At 38.4% G+C, this 20,092-nt stretch overlaps 1 pseudogene; it reads left to right on the forward strand.

The window, feature by feature from the left end:
* The first annotated feature begins 14,670 nt into the window (after positions 1-14,670).
* Positions 14,671-15,651, forward strand: LOC148693739 (uncharacterized; annotated as a pseudogene).
* The last annotated feature ends 4,441 nt before the right edge of the window (positions 15,652-20,092 follow it).

A 20,092-nucleotide genomic window follows, 5' to 3' on the forward strand; every position in this document is an offset into this window, starting at 1 on the left:
TCTGCGTTCTTAAGGGAATTCTAAGTGTCTAATTCAATACTTTGCTCACTATTGCTTTAAGAATGTTTGTTTATCCTTCACCTTTCATTGTTAGCCAATACCCTAGCCCCGTTACTACCCTTTGACTTCTATATTGAGTGTTATGTATTTCAATTGTGGAGTTTGAACTTGGTATGAGCTTATGGTGTCACTGGTTCTCGCGTCTAAGTAGTAGCATTCCATTCATGAGATCATATCTAAACATGCTTATTAACTCCAGAAAATGCTTTCCTTATTATAACATATGTGAGTGTTCGTCTACATGTTTACATCAATCTTCTCACATATACCTAGTGTAGGGTGTGTAGTCAGAAAATCTGTGTGAAAAACGAGAGTACATCTAGTAAGAAATTGAGGGAATTCTCTAAAGGCATGTTACTACATTTGAAATGTGTTTTAATTGCTTAATTGTGAACTAGTATGTGGTGACTATGATTAAGAATGTACTTAAGTGTAAAGATGGCTCAAATCTGTGAGAATAATGATTTTTAACTTGTCATGTGCATTGGAAGTCCCTGATACGATTGTTGGAAGGTGTAGGTTGTGTTTTGTTCTTTTTGTTTTGTTTTTCTGTTTTGCTCGAGGACTAGCAAAAGCTAAGTGTGGGGGTATTTGATAGGAGCATATTTATGCGACTTAAATGGCTTGTTCTCGTACATTTACGTTATGTTTCTTTAGTTATTTTAGTACTTTAAGCTATTTTCTTGTGTTTGTAGTTCCAAAGGGCTAAAGGAGCAAAAAGATGCATTTTGGAGACTTTTGGAGCACTTTTGGGCTAAGGACGGATAGCTTATGCTTGAAGCCAAAGTGTTGGACGAAATTGAAGACCTAATTGGAGCCAAAGTGTTGGAACCTTGTTCTCTTTAGTTTTAGGACATTTAAACCTTTCCTAATCCCAATCATGCCATGCATAACACACATCCATTCTAACACATTGTCATTGCACATGCATTTCCTTCATTAGTTAACCCACATGCACTTATCACTTATCATCACCACATATCATATCACTTAATCACTTATCACTTATCATCACCACTTAACCACTTATCATATCATAACCACATATCATATCACTTATCACTTATCACTTAACATAACATCCACCTACTTCACCTACAACATCCACTTCACCTACAACATCCACCTACTTCACCTACAACATCCACCCACTTCACCTACAACATCCACCTATTTCACCTACAACATCCACCTACTTCACCTACAACATCCACTTCACCTACAACATCCACCTACTTCACCTACAACATCCACCTACTTCACCTACAAATGACATAGCCATATGTTCCCTCCACTACTCCTATAAATACCCTTGCATTCATTCATTCAATTAGCATCTCATTTCATACACAACACACCACAAACACTTCCATTCCTTCCCTAGCCGTGAGTTTCTTTCCATTTTGCATCTTTTCTTCCATCTCCAACCACTTCCCATCCCTCCAAAACACTTCACATAATCCCCAAAGCTCCCCTTAGACCTTGTGCTACAACAACGAGGAAGAGAAGAGTGCCTAAACGTTCATACAATTCAAGTTAGAGTTGTTGGAATGTTTAGGTGTTTCTTTGATTTCAAAGTTTAAATTTAATTCTCTTTGTTTTGTACGTATGAGAGTGGAAGAGAAGAGTGCCTAAACGTTCATACAATTCAAGTTTGAGTTGTTGGAATGTTTAGGGGTTTCTTTGATTTCAAACTTATGAGGAACTAAACCCCCTTTAGCTAGGGGGTGATTCAAAACTATGTTTATATTTGCAATATGAATTGATTAACTTTCGTTGGAATTTCATAAGTTGTGGATTCAATTTGTTTAACCGTTTGATTGATAATTTATTTATGAATGTTTATTAAGAATGCGCGCTTAATTTTCATGCATGAATATGACGCTAGAATATAAGTGAATTTCATCTAATCGTTATGAACTTATATTCACAAGTAGTGGAGGTTGCTTATAAACAATCGCGTTAAACGAATTCTTGGCATAAGTTTCATGCGTATTCCATAGTAACGAATGCCTCGTCAATGTTTATGATTTCCGTTGAACTTAATGATCTTTGTTGAATGTCTCTATCATGCGTATTCCATAGTTAGGGACTTTGATTAAGAATAATTTGGTTGTAATGCGTATTCCATTCAATCCAACGAATCTAGGGAAATCTGAAAGTTAATTTAAGCGGACCTAATTAACTTGGAGCATTGAGTTTCACAACTTATCGAAAGACCAACTGAGAATCAATTTTGTATGCAAGTGTAACATGTGTGGAGAAGAACCCCTTGGCTATTCCATCATCCATATTTTTATTCATATTTACATTTTGCCTTTAATTATATTCTGTCTTTTTAATTTAATATCGTCCAACCACAATTCCCCCCCCTATTTTGTTAAGTCTTAATCATTCGTTTATGTTTTATTTTTGTATCTTTAAGCTTTTGGAGTCATAAATAAATGCAAATTCATCTAAATCAAGTTCTAGCTTCCATTTGAGTCAATTTGATTGTTTTAGACAATTTGAGTTTTTCAAAGCCATTCTGAGTCATAGTAGTCTTGTTAAGAGTATTTTAATTTAGTTTTTATGTTTTTAAGTCACTTTAGAAGGTTTTAGCAAGCCCTCCTAATCCCCGGTCTAGAACGATCCCTCACTTATCCATTCTACTACAATTGTCAAACGAGGGTTTAATTTGAGTGTCAAGTAATTCTCGCATCACGCGCATGTGGCCGTTGGACTTCACACGTGAACAATCTTGCTTTGATACCATGATGAAATTGCAGTTCCACTATAAAACCAACTGGCAATATAGGGAGTAGCCCAAGATCATATAAGCACATAGCAAACATTGTCTCTCATCGATGTGGGACAACTCTGAACAAAAAGTAGTAAAGTGCATCCACTACTTAATATATGTTCAACCGTCTAGTGATAATTCTGTCTAAGAAATAGATTATGCCAGAGATTTGTGCAGAAAATTATATTTGGCTAGAGTAATCCTTTCATTAATACCTAAATACAATATAAACAATTACATTCTTTGTACACCAAAAATTTCTTCTCCAAGTCAAGAGTGCAATTGCAATTATAATTTAATTTTAACTAATTTATCATATTTGTTTAACACTCCCTTTCATATTGGAGAATGGATGCAACTTGTGTAGCATAGTTGAAAACTTCTCATTTCCAAGCGGCCTCATAAACAAGTCTACTAGTAGCTATGTTGTACCAACATGTCTAGTAGCCATCGTGCCATTAACCCTATCACGTATAAAATGACAATCAATCTCAATATGGTGAGTTCGCTCATGGAAAATAGGATGGCCACTAAACAATGCCGCTTGATTATCACAAAATAAAAGAGATGAATCAGTTAAAGGAATGCACAAATCCTCCAATAGAAAATGTAACCAAATTACCTCACAACTAGCACCAACCAAAACCCTACATTCTACTTCAGCATAAGAGAGAGAGAGAGAGAGAGAGAGAGAGAGAGAGGTTTTATGTCTTTTTATTCACCATGTAATCAAGGAATTCCACCCAAAACACATAGTAGCCAATAGTCAAGCGATGAGTAATAAGACAACCTGCTTAATCAGAATCACAATAAGTTGTTAACTGGGTTTGATTGTTAGAACGAAATAATAAGCCTTGACCTGGAGTGGACTTTAAGTAACAAACAACATGAAGTGCAACATCCATATGAGGGATCCGTAACTCATGCATGAAACGACTCAGAACATGTAAATGGTAGGTAATATCTGGACGGATTGTTGTGAGATAAACTAACCTTCCTACTAGACGTCGATACTTTTCTAGATCTTGAGAAGTTCTCCTTTATTGCATAGTTTTGTATCTTCCATAGGAAGCAACATGCTGTGCTCCTAGAAAACCATAATCTTGACAATCTCTAATGCATATATACACTGAGAAATATGAATGCCACTTTTGAATCAAGAGACCTCAATACTAAAAAAACACTTCAAATCACCTAGATCCTTAATTTGAAAACGGTTACAGAGAAAAGATTTTAAGGAATCAATAGCAGCCATATCATTGCCTGTAATCACAATATATCCATATAAATGAGCAAGGCCTAGAAGGAAAAATGAAAATGTTACTTCTGGATGAAGGTTAATAAATAAAATCGAAACAAGATAAGATCGTAAGAATAGTCAACTTTGAATTGTTTAAATCCAACAAAAAGAATGGCATCGTAAAATCTAGCAAACCATTGCCGAGAAGCTTGCTTGAGACCATAAAGTGATTTGTTGAGGCGACACATAAGGTTCTTCCTTGTCTCCGTAGACCAGGAGGAGACATAGAGAAGGCAAGTAGGTAAGCGATTGATGCTATATGCAACGGTGGGAACACATTCACCCCAAATTTGAGAAGATGAAATTGAAAACGAAGGGCTCGAGCGGTTTTGAGAAGGTGCCTATGTTTGCGCTTAACAACGCCATTTTGTTGGGCGTGTAAACACAAGAAGTTTGGAAAAGAACTCCATGTTAAAAAAATCTCAAAGAGAATTAAATTTTCTTTCATTATCGATGCTTTGAATTTTATTATTAAATTGGGTAGTACTAGGTAAATTTTCTTTTAAGGATTTGTTGTATCATATTTATTTCCCTCATGTAAAATTTCTCCACAATAGTTAAAAAGTAATGAGCTTCGGTAAGAGAAGGGTTAAGACTTGGACCCTAAATATCACAATGAATTAAAGAAAAGGGTAAAGTTCTTGAGGTAGAACTTAAACCAAAAGGTTGATGAGTTTGTTTCGCCAATGGACAAATATCACAAACATGACGAAAATCCAAAGAACAATTAAGAAACTTAGGAGCTAAGACTTGCAAGCAGGCAGAAGAAGGGTGTCCTAGACGGCTGTGCCAAAGAGAGGATGAAATCGTGATGATGTTGCAGAGAGATTAACAGGTTCGAATGGAAGATGCAAGGGCCACATGGTAGTAAAGGTCACCATATCACTTTTTCACACCAATCATCGCCTTCGAAACTAAGTCCTGCAAAACATACTAAGAAGAAAAGAAAAAAAATAAAAAATAAAGGTCACGAAACAGTAGAGCCCGTCTGTAAGCTTACTAACCGATCAAAGATCAACTTTAAAATTAGGAACACACAAAATCATTTTTCAAATCAATGGAGTAATTGAAATGAAAAGTACCTGTCATTGTGATTGGAGCCTTTGCTCTACTCAGCAAAGACACAAACGGCAATTAAAGGTTGATGTATTCATCAAACAAGAAGGAGATGAGGTGGCATGGTTCGTGGCTTTGCTGTCAATGATCTATTGACCATGAGATGAATCAATCGTTAACAGCAAAATCATCGGTGGAAATGACATGGGCTTGAGCAGAAGAGGATGAAGCAATTGGTTCATATATGATAGCTAGAATGTGACTGTATTGAGCATCAAATAGACTCCACATAGCGACATAAATCCTGAAGGTTGAGAGAGCCCTGCACATTGTGTGCAGATGGAGAAGAACTAGTGCGAGCACACTGGTTGATGTTGGGCTGTGAGTTAGCAGAGGGGTTGTGAGCGAAACCGGTGGAGGAAGGTGAACAATGAAGATGCCTTCGCGGTTGGCCATGAAAAATATGGCCAATGGGATAACCCTGAAGCTTGTGTCTTACGAGTGTGGAAATCATAGTAACAATAGGTGCATTGAAGAAGAGGTCGATCCAAAGAAGATCAAGAGGAACTCTGAATAACCATGGTAGCATGAGGGTATGCATGGCGCTGATAGTACACTGTTTCTCGGATTGAAAAATGAGGAACACGTTTGATAGATAGTGGGAAAGGGATTCATTGAAGGATTTGGTCTTGAACGGCAGCAAACAACTTGTTAAGGCCCATAAGAAATTACATGAGCTATTGGCGGTCATTCTAAGTGCCAGAAGAGCAGGAGCATGCATTGCTATAAGAGGTGAATTCATCCTAGAGCTCTTTGAGGCGAGTAAAGTAGGCAAAGACAGGGGAAGAGCCTTGGAAAATAGTGGCAAGGTGACAATTAAGTTGGAAAATACGGGATGCGTTGCTTTGTGAAAATCTCTCGCAAAGATTGTCCCATATGGCTTTAGCACAGGTGAAAAAAAGACGGATTCCTTAAAATCAAGCTCTATTGAATGAAGGATCCAAGAAAGGATCATGTCGTTGTAGCGCTGCCAGGTAGCTTGGGCATCGGGATCCTCAGAGGAAGACGGTTCCTTGGCATTGCCTTCGATAAATCCAAGCTTATTCTTGGCACTCAAAGAGATCTGCATACCATGCGCACATGCCATGTAGTTGTTGATAAACCTACTAATCTTACATTTCCTCCAGGTTAGTAATCCGCGTCAACTCATTAACCAACGTTCGAATTATATGGTTCTCGCTCATCTACTCTAAATCACAGTTTGGATAACACACGAAGCCTTCAACAGATTGAGAAGAACCAGAGTTCTCATTCAACATGACTTTATCATCATTGTGTACCTTAGCTTTCGGTTTATGTATTTTGTAATTTGAATCCCATTGTAATCTTGATAATAGATACACTGTAACCACCTAATCTTGAAAACCTATATAATGAAGTACATAACTCACTCATAATTAATTGAGTTGAGCTTATGCAATCAATCTTTACAATCCTTGCTTAAGTTTTTTCATGGTATCGTAGAGATAAAGTTAAATGACATTCCCTTAGCAAATGTCTCAAATTTCCTCACAATCAAACTTGATCGTACCAACTACCTATTTTGGCAAGCCTAGATGCTTCCTCTCATTCATAGTCGAAACCTTGTTTCATTTGTAGATGGAACTATTTAGTGTCCTTCAGCGTTTCTGAAAGATGAAAATGGTAACATCACTGATACAGTTAACCCCGACTTTGACACCTGTATACAACATGATGCTACTGAGATGTCCTGGATCAACTTTTTAGTTCATCCCACCGTCCTTGCTGCTTTAATTGGGAAAACTAGCCCTCATTTTGCCTGGACAACATTATGTGACCGATATGCTTCTCAATTAACTGGTCGTCTTCTTCAACTTCAAAGTGAGTTGATGAATACTCACGAAGGTGATTTGTCTATTTCTGAATTCTTGGATAAAATTAATTGTCTAGCCAATACTCTCTCTCTATGGTGCTCCTGTTTTAAACTTCGACATTGTTGCATTATCCTTAATAATGTTGGCCTTGCTTATGAAAGCACGGTTGGCTCCGCCCAAGCCCATGACGAGGCATCACCTATAGTGTTTTGAAAGTACTTATTCTTGGTGCTGAACGATGATAGAAAATGAATTTTGCATCACTGCTGACATCTGACCTACTGCCTTTGCTGCAGTTCACAATGGCGGTCGTTTACATGCTATTTTTCGAGGACACAAATCCTCTTTTGGGTTTTGAGGTCTTGGCAGTCCAAATGGTGGTCGTGGCTCTTCATCTTGACCATGCAACTCATTAGGTTCTCTTCATAGGCCTCATCAAGGATCTCACTCTCGCCAACCTGATGGTATCCTCGGTAATGCTCCTTCTCTGAGTCCCTTTCCTACTGGTAGGATTCAATGCCAAATCTGTAGTAGACATGGTCACTCGAAAATCGACTGTTTCAACCGTCTCAACATGTTCTATGAAAGGCGTGTTCCAGTGCCAAAACTTTAAGCCTATGCTGATGGTGTTCCACCTGCATCTACCAGTGCTCCAGCTATCTAGAATTGGCTTTTCAATTCTGGTGCCAATGCTCACATAACAAATGATCCAACCCAGGTGTCTAACCCGCGTCCTTACCATGGTACTAACCAAGTGAATGGTGTAGTAGGTGGAACAGGTTTGCACATCTCTCATATTGGAAACTTTTGCTTTCGCACACCTAAAGCCACTTTTAAATTAACCAACACATTATTTTTCCCCAACGCATCCACCAATGTTATATCCATTCATAAGTTTACCACTGATAACAATTGTTCCCTAACCTTATATCCAAATTCCTATGGTGTTCAGGACCTTCACACCGGGAAGACGCTTTCTAAGGCCCAAGTAGGGATGGTTTCTACCCTTTTTCCAGTGTCTCATAATGCAATAAAGGAGTATTTGCATTCCTAGGTGCTAGGGTGTCCAATTCTGTTTGGCACTTTGGATTAAGTCATCCATCACCCTATGTTTTGAATTCTTTAATTTCTAGGAATAAATTACCAGTCAATGATGTTGTAACTAGTGACTTTTGTCACTCATGTCCACTCGGCAAGAGTCATAAGTTACCCTTCGTTTGTATAGTTCTAGGTCAAGTTTTCCTTTACAATTGATTCATTCGGATGTATGGACTTCTCCTTCTGTTTCTATCAATGGATTTAAGTATTATGTAGTGTTTATTGATGATTTTTCTAGATACTCATGGTTGTATCCATTAAAACTAAAATCTGATGTTTTTTTTTTCCACCTTTGTACATTTAAAAAAATTAGTTGAAAACATATTTAGCACCACAATCAAATCCTTTCAAATAGATGGTGGAGGAGAATATATTAATAACACTTTTAAAACCTTATTGACTCATCATGGTATACATCATCGCTTCACATGTCATCATCTCAAACAAAATGGTGTTTCAGAACGTAAACACCGTCATATTGTTGAAACTAGTCTTACTCTTCTCGCTCACTCATCCCTACCCACTTCTTTTTTGGGACAAGGCTTTTCACATTGCCATTTATTTAATCAATCGTTTGCCCACTAAGATCTTGAATGATGAGTCCCTATTTCAAAAACTCTTTCTCAAAACTCCTCAGTATGATATTCTTAAAGTATTTGGTTGTGCATGTTTCCCATATCTTAAGCCATACAACTCTAATAAATTACAGTTTTAATCCAAACGTTGTGTTTTTCTTGGCTACTCATTAAATCATCAAGGTTATATGAGTCCAGATTTGTCTACAGGTCGAGTCTTTTTGTCCTGTCATGTTGTCTTTGATGAAACTACATTTCCCTACAAAGAAATCAACTATACTCAGTCTTATTCTTCTAATTTCTCACCTAACACCATCATAAATATTGAACCCCACATGCCACCTTTTTAGCCAATTTCTGCTTCACCACCTACTTCTTCCATCATTCCTGCTACCCCACATCCTATTAGTACCAACCCTTCTACCAACCTCACTCCCTAATCTTTATCTCTTCTAGTCAATAATCTACCCTTAGATCTCATAGTTTCTCCCCACCCTGAGAATGCAAGTACATGCACTATCACCTCTTCATCTTAGAGGTCTACTCTACCTACACATCCCATGATTACTCATGCCAAGGGATTCACAAACCTAATCCCAAATATGCATTTATTTCCTATACAACTAATGATGTAGTTGAGCCTACTTGTTTTACACAGGCAAACAAATATGCAGAATGGAGACAGGCTATGGCGGAAGAGTTTAATGCCCTCCAACGAACCGGTATGTGGTCATTGGTTCCATTTCAATCATCTATGAATGTTTTCCTTAATAAATAAGTGTACAAAATTAAGAGGCATTTTGATGGTTCCATACAATGATTCAAAATACGTCTTGTGGCAAATGGTTTTCATCAATAAGCCGGAATTAACTACAGTGAAACCTTCAGCCCCGTTGTCATTCATGCCACGAGCAAACTTCTTCTTTCCATTGCCCTGCACTATAACTGGCCCATTCGCTAACTCAACGTCCGAAATGCATTTTTACATGGCTTTTTGACAGAGGAAATGTATATGCACCAGCCTTCCGGCTTTGTTGATCCTTAGTACCCTTCACATGTTTGTCATTTGCATAAATCTTTATATGGTTTGAAACATGCTCCGCGCACCTGGTTTCACTGTTTTTCTTAACATCTTGAGCACTTGGGTTTTCAGGCATCTATGGTAGATTCATTACTCTTTACTTTCTTCAATGGCACCACCATTATTTATTTGTTGATTTATGTCGACGATATCCTTGTTATGGGCAACAATGCAAGTCACATATCCCATCTTATTGCCCAACTCGGTCAAATGTTTTCCATGAAGGACCTCAACCTTTACATTACTTTCTAGGCGTGGAAATCAAGAGGAATCCCATTGCAAGGTATCTTTTTCAGTCAAAGTATATCATGGACTTCCTCAACAAGACAAAAATGGTTTATGCCAAAACACTCACCACTCATGCTGCCACTGGCCGAAAATTGAGTTTATATGGGGGCGAACCATTGTTGGATGACATTGATTTTCGAAGGGTAGTTGGGGCACTTCAATATCTCTTTTTTACACGACCTGACATTACCTTTACTGTCAACCAGGTCTGCCAATATATACATTCACCCACCACTGCTCACTGAGTTGTTGTCAAACGTATATTACATTATTTAAAAGCAACACATGATCATGGAATTATATACAAACCCAGTCATCTTATCCTCATTGCGTTTGCTGATGCTGACTATGCTGGCGACCTCGATGACCGTTACTCGACAAGGGGCTATTGTATCTTTCTTGGGGATAACGTAGTATCTTGAGGCTCCAAGAAACGACAAGGTGTTTCCCGCTTCAGCAATGAGGCTGAATATCAACAGTTGGCATATACTGCAGCTACCTTGTCTTGGTTCCGTCACATTTTTCATGACCTTCATCTTTCTCTTACATCACCACGGTTATGGTGTGACAATATCAGCGTCTTGCCATTGCTTCTAATCCTGTTTATCAAGCTCGCATGCGACACGTTAAAGTTGACTACCACTATGTTAGAGAGAAAGTGGTGCGCAAAGAGTTAGTTGCTGGCTATGTTGCTACTACTGACTAACTTACTGATCTTCTCACAAAAGGATTGTCTCCCACTCGTTTTCATTATCTTTTTTCCAAGTTTCCCGTTCGACAACGATCGTTTAACTTGCGGGGGAAGTGATAAACCTACTAATCCTACATGTCCTCCAGGTCAGCAATCCGTGTTAACTCATTAACCAAAGTTCGAATTATATGGTTCCCGCTCATCTACTCCAAATCATAGTTTGGATAACACATGAAATCTTCAACAGATTGAGAAGAACCAGAGTCTTCATTCAACATGACTCTATCCTCACCGTGTACCTTAGCTTTTGGTTTATGTATTTTGTAATTTGAATCCCATTGTAATCTTGATAATAGATACACTGTAACTACCTAATCCTGAAAAGCCTATATAATGAAGTACATAACCCACTCATAATTAATTGAGCTGAACAATGCAATCAGTCTTTACAATCCTTGCTTAAGTTCTTTCAGTTGTCTCCTCTCAACTTCTTGGAGACATAGTGGAGACAAAAATAAGATTTGGGTGATCAAAATGGTGTAGATAAAAAGGATTGGTGCCGTCAGAAGAAGAATTACCCAAGTGAGAAGAAAACAACGGCAAGGATGGCTGCCAAAATAAAAAAGAAAAGCTAGGTTTGAAACCTGTTGTGATACTATGTAGAAAAATATATTTGGCTGAAATAAACTTTTCATTGATACGGGAATACAATATATACAATTACATTTCTTGTACACTAAAAATTCTTTCTACCAATCAGAAGTACAATTATAATTCAATTTCAACAAATTCACTACATTTGTCTAACAATGTGTGATTCAAGTTTTTAAGGCTATTCAATTATGCGCTCGAGTTCTATGTTCGAATTCATTCTCATTAGAAACTGACATTAGGTACTTAATAATCAATCCACACATGTATTGGGGGTTGGGGGGTCGAAATCTCAGGTCTTCTATGTAGTTTTATGGACCTGTATATGGTTCTATTTCTTGGTCAAAACATATGTGAAAATTGGTGGTCAATTGTAAACTTTAGATATTTTTATCTGGAGATAAAAGGCCCAACTTTTTGCAATAGATGACCATAACACCTATGGATGTGCATAAAAACCGCCGAACCGGTAAATTGAATCGAACCGTGACAAATAAAAAGAAACTCGTAAAAACCCGCGTTGACCAAAAAAATTTAAACCGGAAAAAAACCAAATCGAACCGTCTCAAAACGGTTTTGATTCCGATTTGGAAATATTAAGAACCAGAAGAATCGGACCAAACTGCTTTTAATATACATTATTGTTTTATTATTATTATTTTTATATAAATAAGATATTTTTCCAAGAAAGTTATATGCTTAAACCCAATATTTCTTTTTAGTTCTCTTGCCCTCCTTCATTGTTTTATCACTTTTCTTCCCTACTCTATTTTTCTTCATTCTTTTTTAGTATATTATGCATTATGTACACTTTAATTTTAGTTTAGGGTGTACACTTTGGTCTTGATCTGAGGCTTTCTATCTTTTGATTTATATTTATATGTACACTTTTTATCTTCCAATCACAAATCTTGTAGATCTAGTAGTGGGAACTCAAAATTGCTTGAATTTGTGGTTGAAGTATGTGTTTGGCATTGAAAATAGAAAATTCGAAAAAATATACAAATAATTTTGGTTAAAACCGTAAATTGGCATGAACTGAACTGGAACCAACATGAGTCGAACCATAAGATTTTAGTAATAAATTTAAGCAAAACTGCACCGAACAAAACCGTTAAAATTTTTCAATTTGAGAGTGAAATAGAGCCAAACCGGACTGTGCCTATCCCTAATAGCACCAAAGTTGAGGCGAAGATCAAATAGTATTGTACTGTTGCAACCATATCATCAAAGAGGGAGGCAAGATGATATATAATGATGTAGAATTGTTGACGTAGTAGATCAAAGAACAATATGACATGTGCAAAATGATAGCAAGTGTTGTAAACATTCCTAGTTTAAGTATGATTGTGTAAGTCCTAGATTTGATTTGATTCTAGTTATCCTTTCCTATTGTATCTTGTATTCCTTGGGGATAAAAGAATATCTTCTCTCCTTTTACTACTATAAATAAAGGCACAAAGTATGAGTGATAACAACACACATTCCCCTATAATTCTACAAACACATCTCTCTTTCTCTCTCTCTTCTCCTTGTCGCCGACCTTTTTTAACCTTGTTAGATAAAATAGACCACAACACATTATCAGCACGCTCTTACCGTTGCGCTTAGGAATATGATGTTAGAGAATTTTTCTACATCAAACCAGTTCATCCATATCATCACGCAATCAAGTTCTTTCAAAACAACAACTTTTATCTCGATATTTCTGCAACCCTGATAGCATGAGCATTCACCATGATGCATGACCCAACTTTACATTTTACGAATTTTAGATTCTACATAAATTGTGTATGCCTCATAATCATAATTGTTGAATTATGTGAATGTAATATTTGCCATGAATTGCATCAAATATATTTGTACATACATCAAATTGAATTAAATTGACATATTATTGCTTTGAATTGAATTATATATGAATTGAACTGAAAAAAAAAAAAAAAAAAAAAAACGAAATTGGGAATCATGGTCTGGGTTCTTCAAACCCATGACCTTGTGCCTTCAACCAAGCCTAAAGCTTGGATGGCCACATCGAGTCCCAAAGCTGGAGCCGAGGGCTCCAGGACTGAAAACCCAGCGACCCTGATGTTTTTCATAGAGTCTTCCCCCATCGCATGATGGCTTGCAGCCCATCTTCACACCTTGGGTCACCATGTTTAATGGCTTGAAGCTCGTCACCGACACCAATTTACCGAGATTCTCGAATTTTGTCATAATTTATCTAAAAATCCGATTCAATTTTCTTGGGTTTTACAAAGAATGTTGAGATTTTTTTTCAAATCTCCGTTCATATTTAAGGTCTTTGAAGGCCCACGAGCTTGCCCCAAGCATCTTTGTCCCAACGATGACCGCCTAACGTAGCACCATCGACCAAACCTGACGTTCTTCCCCAGCAATGCACACCCAACACGCGTTGGGCTGCTTTTTTGGGTCAACAACATAGCCCTATAGACTTTGATTGGTCTCAGACCAATCTAAACCCCTTTGGCCCGACTCCTGTTTTTCTGAGGGAGCCCATTCACCCCTTTGGACTTAACGGCCCAATTTTCCCCGGCCTATAAAAAGAAAAAAAAAAAAATTTTTTTTGTTTAAGGCTCGCCTGAAACGGCCCGTATGAATATTTTCTTGGGCTTGCTTGCAACAACCCACCTCCCTGCTCCTATCCCTCTCCGTAGGCCTGCAGCCTACACCCGAGACCCCTAGCCCAATTTTAGGGTCTAGGAAGCATGACACCAATTTTCTTAAGCCACCAGTGGGCTTATTTTTTCTTGTGGGCCCCGAGTTTTATTCGCCGCATTATTTTAGGCCCAATGAGTTATATATTTTTCCACCCACACTTTAATTTGGCCAGAAGTCCAAATAATTAAATTCAATTATAATTATAGACCTAAAGTTCTATTCTTGCATATTTTTGTTGCATTTTTATGTGTCTATATTTGTGTTGGCTTGCAGGAATATATGAACCTGAAGTTCATAATTATTTCGAAACCTGAAGTTTCTTACAAACATGCCTTGTTTGAAAACCTGAAGTTTGCACTTAAAAACATCACCCATGAAAATCTGAAATTTTTCATGCAAAATTAAACCAATACACGTCTATTAGAACTTGTATGTTCTACTCCTATGTGAATGGATTGATTTTTCTCCATTACACTAACCACATCTTATCCATCTATTTTGTGATAGAAACATGTCGAATTTGAACAAACTCGACTTCACCGCTTTGGAGGCCTCTGGAAGGAACTACCTTAAGTGGGTCTAAGATGTGAAACTCCACCTCACTGCCAAGAACTTATGTCCCGCTATTGAAAAAGAGACGGATAACCTTGTTGGTGAAGCTGAAAAAGCCACTGCTATGATCTTCATCCGAAGACATATCCATGACGCTCTGCAAACTGAGTATCTTGCTAAGGAGGATCCACGTGCACTATGGGTTGCTTTGGCTGATCGTTTTGATCATTAAAAGGACATAGTCTTGCTTGAAGCAAGACGCGACTGGCAGCATTTGCACTTCCAAGACTTTAAGTCTGTGAATGAATATAATTATGAAGTTTGTAGAATCCGATCACTTCTCAAGTTTTTCAACGAAACTTTGACCAAAGAGGATCTCTTGGAGAAGACTTATTCGACCTTCTCTGCTTCTAATATTGTCCTACAACAACAATATAAAGCTAAGAAGTTCACTAAGTTCTCGGATTTGATCTTTGTTTTACTTCTCGTTGAAAAGCAGAACCAACTGTTGATGAAGAATCATCAAGCTCGACCTACTGGGGCGACTGATATGCCTAAAGCACATTATAGCACTAACTAACGCCCAAAACGCCAAAAGAGGTGTGGCAGGGGCGTCCAGAAGCCATCTTACCAAGGTCAACAGAGTCAAGGCCCATCTAAGGGAGGAAACAAAGCCCCGAAGTGCCCAAACCTCGCTCCCAAGGCCCCAAATTTCAAGAATAAAGGCAAAGCACCTGAAACCATGGACGCAGATATGTGCAATCGCTGTGGCTCAAAGGATCATTGGTCCCGTGTTTGCCGAGTGCCCAAGAAGGTTGTAGATGAATATCATTCTCGTCGTAAGAAATTTGAATCAAATTTTGTGCAAGTGGATGAACCAGAGACTACAAAGATGGAGGTTTCTGACTTTCAATAGGATACGACCCTTATGAAAGATTAGAATCTTAGACATAGACTTATTTTTTAGTTGAAATACCCAAAGTCCACCTAGTGGCTGAACCCCTTCTTTATTTTTGGTTGATTTTTGAACAATTTTCCTTTATGTTTGAATTATTTGTTGGTGATTTGTTTTTTGGATATTAAGTTTTAATTAATTACCATCCTTGAATAAATGAAATTATTTTGAATTGATATTTGTTTTTAAAACTTTTATGCATGTGACCGATTCAAATTAATTTTTCATTCTAGGTATGACTAGTGGGAAAGTAAGTTGTCTGGCAGATAGTGCAACCATGCATACAGTTTTGCATAAACGCATCTATTTCACTAACTTCATACCTAAGAATACACCTCTAACAATCCTCTCAGGTCCATCTAACCTCATAGAAGGATACGGTACGTATAATGTTGTCTAATGGTACAACCTTGACCATTTCTGAGGAACTCTATTGTCCATGTTCCGGAAGAACATTGTTGAATTTCTTAGACATTAGAGATAACAATTACCACGCTGAAACCCACGTAGAAAATGGAGTTGAATTTTTGTGCATAACTTCCTACGAATATGGCCAGAAGAGTATTCTAGAGAAGATGAAGCGTATCCTGAGTGGTTTGTATACTACGGCCATACACCCCATATAATGCCCCTATGTGATCGGCCCTACTACTGGGACCGTGCACAAAATTACACTTTGGCATGATTGTTTGGGACGTCCTGGACGAATAATGATATGCCATATCCTCAAATCATCACATGAGCATCCACTAACCTAAAGCTTAGGTTCGATCCAAGGAATCACATATCAAACATGTTCAATGGGAAAGCTTATTACTAAGCATTCTTATGAAAAGATTTGTTCGAATCCTCCCATTTTTCTACAATGGATTCAAGGGGACATTTGTGGACCGATTCACCCTCCTTGCGGACCATTTAAATACTTTATGGTTTTGGTTGACGCTTCCACACGTTGGTCACACGTGTGCTGGTTGTCTATAAAGAACGCTGCATTCTCCAAACTGTTGGCTCAGGTTATCAAGCTAAGGGCTCACCACCCTGATTATCCGATCAAATTTATTCGATTGGGTAATGTTAGAGAATTCACATATAAACTTTTGATGACTATTGTATATCGGTTGGGGTTGACGTTGAACATCTTATACCCCATATTCACACCCAGAACAGCTTGGCAGAGGCTTTCATTAAGTGCTTACAAATGATTGCTCGATTGTTGGTCATACGTACCAAGCTCCCAATCGCTGCTTGGGGTCATGGAATATTGCATGCAGCAAAGTTGGTCCACCTGAGGCTTGTTGCGACACAACCATTTAGTGCCTTTCAGTTGGTTACCAAATACGAACCCAACATATTGCATCTGCGCGTTTTTGGTTGTGCGGTATATGTCAGATATGATTCTTCTTTGATTATTCGTTACTTAGAACCTTTGACAGTCGATCTGTTTACCGCTCATTTCGTGGATTGTCATTTCTATGAGATAGTCTTCTCGTCGTTCGGGGGAAATAAGAACGTTAACATTCCTGAAGAACAACGTGAATTATCATGGACGACTCCCACTTTGTCTCATTTAGATCCCTGCATCACTCAATCTAAAACTGAGGTGCATCGTATATTAGATTTCCAAAGCATAGGTCAGAGCATGCCATATGCTTTCATTGATCTAGCGCGTATGACAAGATCACATATTCCAGCTGCGAATACGCCTGCAAAGATGGGTGTACCAAATGTACGACAAACTTCCCTCCTGGAGGCCTGGGACACCAATTATAATGATCCACGTAAGTGGCTAGCCAATCATTTGCCCCTGCATAAAAGTATGACAGACCTCTTGGTTCAAAGGATTCACATCTCCGGAAGAGGAAACCCACAACACAAGGCCTTGAAGAGCCTACCATGAATCCAACTATCGCTTACTCATTCTATCCAACTCATGTGGAAATTATAGATTATGGAAGTGTCCTTGAAGAGACGAATCATCCTCTCGTGAATCATGAAATTTTGTTCTATTATGCTAGCTTAGACTATGTGTGGTGTAGAAATGAGATGATTGTCGATGATGCATTAGCATATGTAGTAGCTACTGAGATTATGTTGAGCGATGACATTGAACCGCGTTCCGTTGATGAATGTCGACGTAGAACTGATTGGTCAAACTAGAAACAAGCAATCCAAGTCGAACTCGATTCACTTGCAAAACCTAAGGTGTATGGACCTGTGGCTCCTACTTCTCCATATGTGAAGCCCGTTAGCTACAAGTGGGTTTTTCGTTCGAAAACGTAATGAAAAGATTGAAATTATGCGTTACAAAGCGCGTCTTGTTGCACAAGGCTTTTCACAACGCCCCGGGATTGACTATGATGAAACTTACTCACCCGTTATGGATGTGATTACTTTTCGCTACCTTATCAGTTTGGTAGTTTCCGAAAAACTGGATATGCAGCTGATAGACGTAGTAACCGCATATCTCTATGGGGATCTTGATACAGAAATCTATATGAAAGTTCCTGAAGGACTTCATTGATTGGTTCAAATATTTCCAAACCCCGGAACACGCTTTCAATTCAGCTGAGGCGTTCACTCTACGGTTTGAAACAATCTGGAAGAATGTGGTATAACTACATGAGTGAGTATTTGACTAGTTAGGGATATGTGAACAATGAGATAGAACATTGTTGAAAGATCTAGGTAAAACTTGATACTGTCTCGGTCTCGAGATAGAGCATTGTTCGGATAGAATCTTAGTACATCAATCAAATTACACCCAGAAGGTGTTGCGCCATTTTAATGAGGATAAAGTGAAGCCTTCGAGTACTCCTATGGTCGTCCGAAAGAGGATGATGAAGAGATTTTGGAGCCTGGAGTTCCTTATCTAAGTGCGATAGGTATTTATTGTACTTAGCTCAATGCACTGGACCTGACATCTCCTTCGTTGTTAATCTTTTGGCAATATATAATAATGCACCTACACGCAAACACTTGACTGGCATGAAAGATGTGACATCCCACATCGCCCAGGGGAGTGATCCTTAAGTGTATATTCTCATCTCTACCTAGCTCGAGGCCTTTTGGGAGCTCACTGGCTTCGGGTTCCGTAGGAACTCCGAAGTTAAGCGAGAAGGAGGCTAGAGCAATCCCATGATGGGTGACCCACTGGGAAGTTGTTCGTGAGTTCCCAAAAACAAAACCGTGAGGGAATGGTAAGCCCAAAGTGGACAATATCGTGCTACGGTGGTGGAGCGGGCCCGGGAAGTGGTCCGTCCCGGGCAGGGATGTGACAAAAGACATCTTTATCCCTCCTCGAGTTGATTCTCGCCTTGTTGGTTATGCCGATGCAGGATACTTGTCTGATCCGCACAAGGCGAGTTCTCAAATGAGTTATATCTTTATCGTTGGAGGTACCACAATCTCGTGAAGGTCAACTAAACAGACCTTAGTTGCCATTTCGCCTAACCATGCTGAAATTTTCGCCTTACATGAAGCAACTCGAGAATGCTTTTGGTTGAGAGCAGTAATGGGCCATATTCGAAGCTCCTACAATCTTTATCCTGCCGTTGATGTCCCGACGACGATCTTTGAAGACAACGTAGCATGCATTGAACAGCTCAAGAAAGGTTGTATCAAAGGAGACAACACCAAGCACATTACGCCGAAGTTCTTCTTTTCACATCAATAACAAGAGCATCAAAAGATTGAAGTCACGCAAATTCGTTCACAAGACAATCTGGCCAACCTCTTCACCAAATCACTGCCAAAGATGACGTTTCAGAAGCTTGTTCATGGAATTGGTATGCGTAAACTTTTTGAGTTGTAACTTTGCTATTTTAGTTTGGAATTATGTCAAACTCAAGGGGAGTATCTTGTAGATACTTGCTTGATCTTAATGTACTCTTTTTCCCTATGATTAGGAGCGTTTTTCCCACTGGCTGGTCATATCCCTGATAACGTCCTGTAGATGTTTCTTTTGACTTTGCATATCTCACACATTTTTCTTTAGACTATGGATTTGGTCCCTCCTCGGGTTTTTGTCATAGCCATAGGGTTTTGTAGTGAGACATACTACTTATGCAAGTTCCTATCTTATTGAGAATAAACGTTGTTCCTTAGAATCAGTGCCGACGAGTCGACTTCCTCAACTCCTGCATGATGTTAAATCTACCTTGAGTATTTACACACTCAAGGGGGAGTGTTGCAAACATTCTTAGTTTAAGTACGATTGTGTAAATCCTAGATTAGATTTGATTCTAGTTATCATTTCCTATTGTATCTTGTATTCCTTGGGGATGAAGAAATATCTTCTCTCATTTTACTACTATAAATAAAGGCACAATGTAGAAGGGATAACAACACACATTTCCCTACAATTCTACAAACACATCTCTCTCTCTCTCTCTCTTCTCCTTGCCGTCGGCCCTCTTTAACTTTGTCG

This window comes from Pyrus communis, chromosome 10 (assembly GCF_041283825.1).
Source record: "Pyrus communis isolate YQ-2024b chromosome 10, ASM4128382v1, whole genome shotgun sequence".
Lineage (NCBI taxonomy): Eukaryota > Viridiplantae > Streptophyta > Magnoliopsida > Rosales > Rosaceae > Pyrus > Pyrus communis.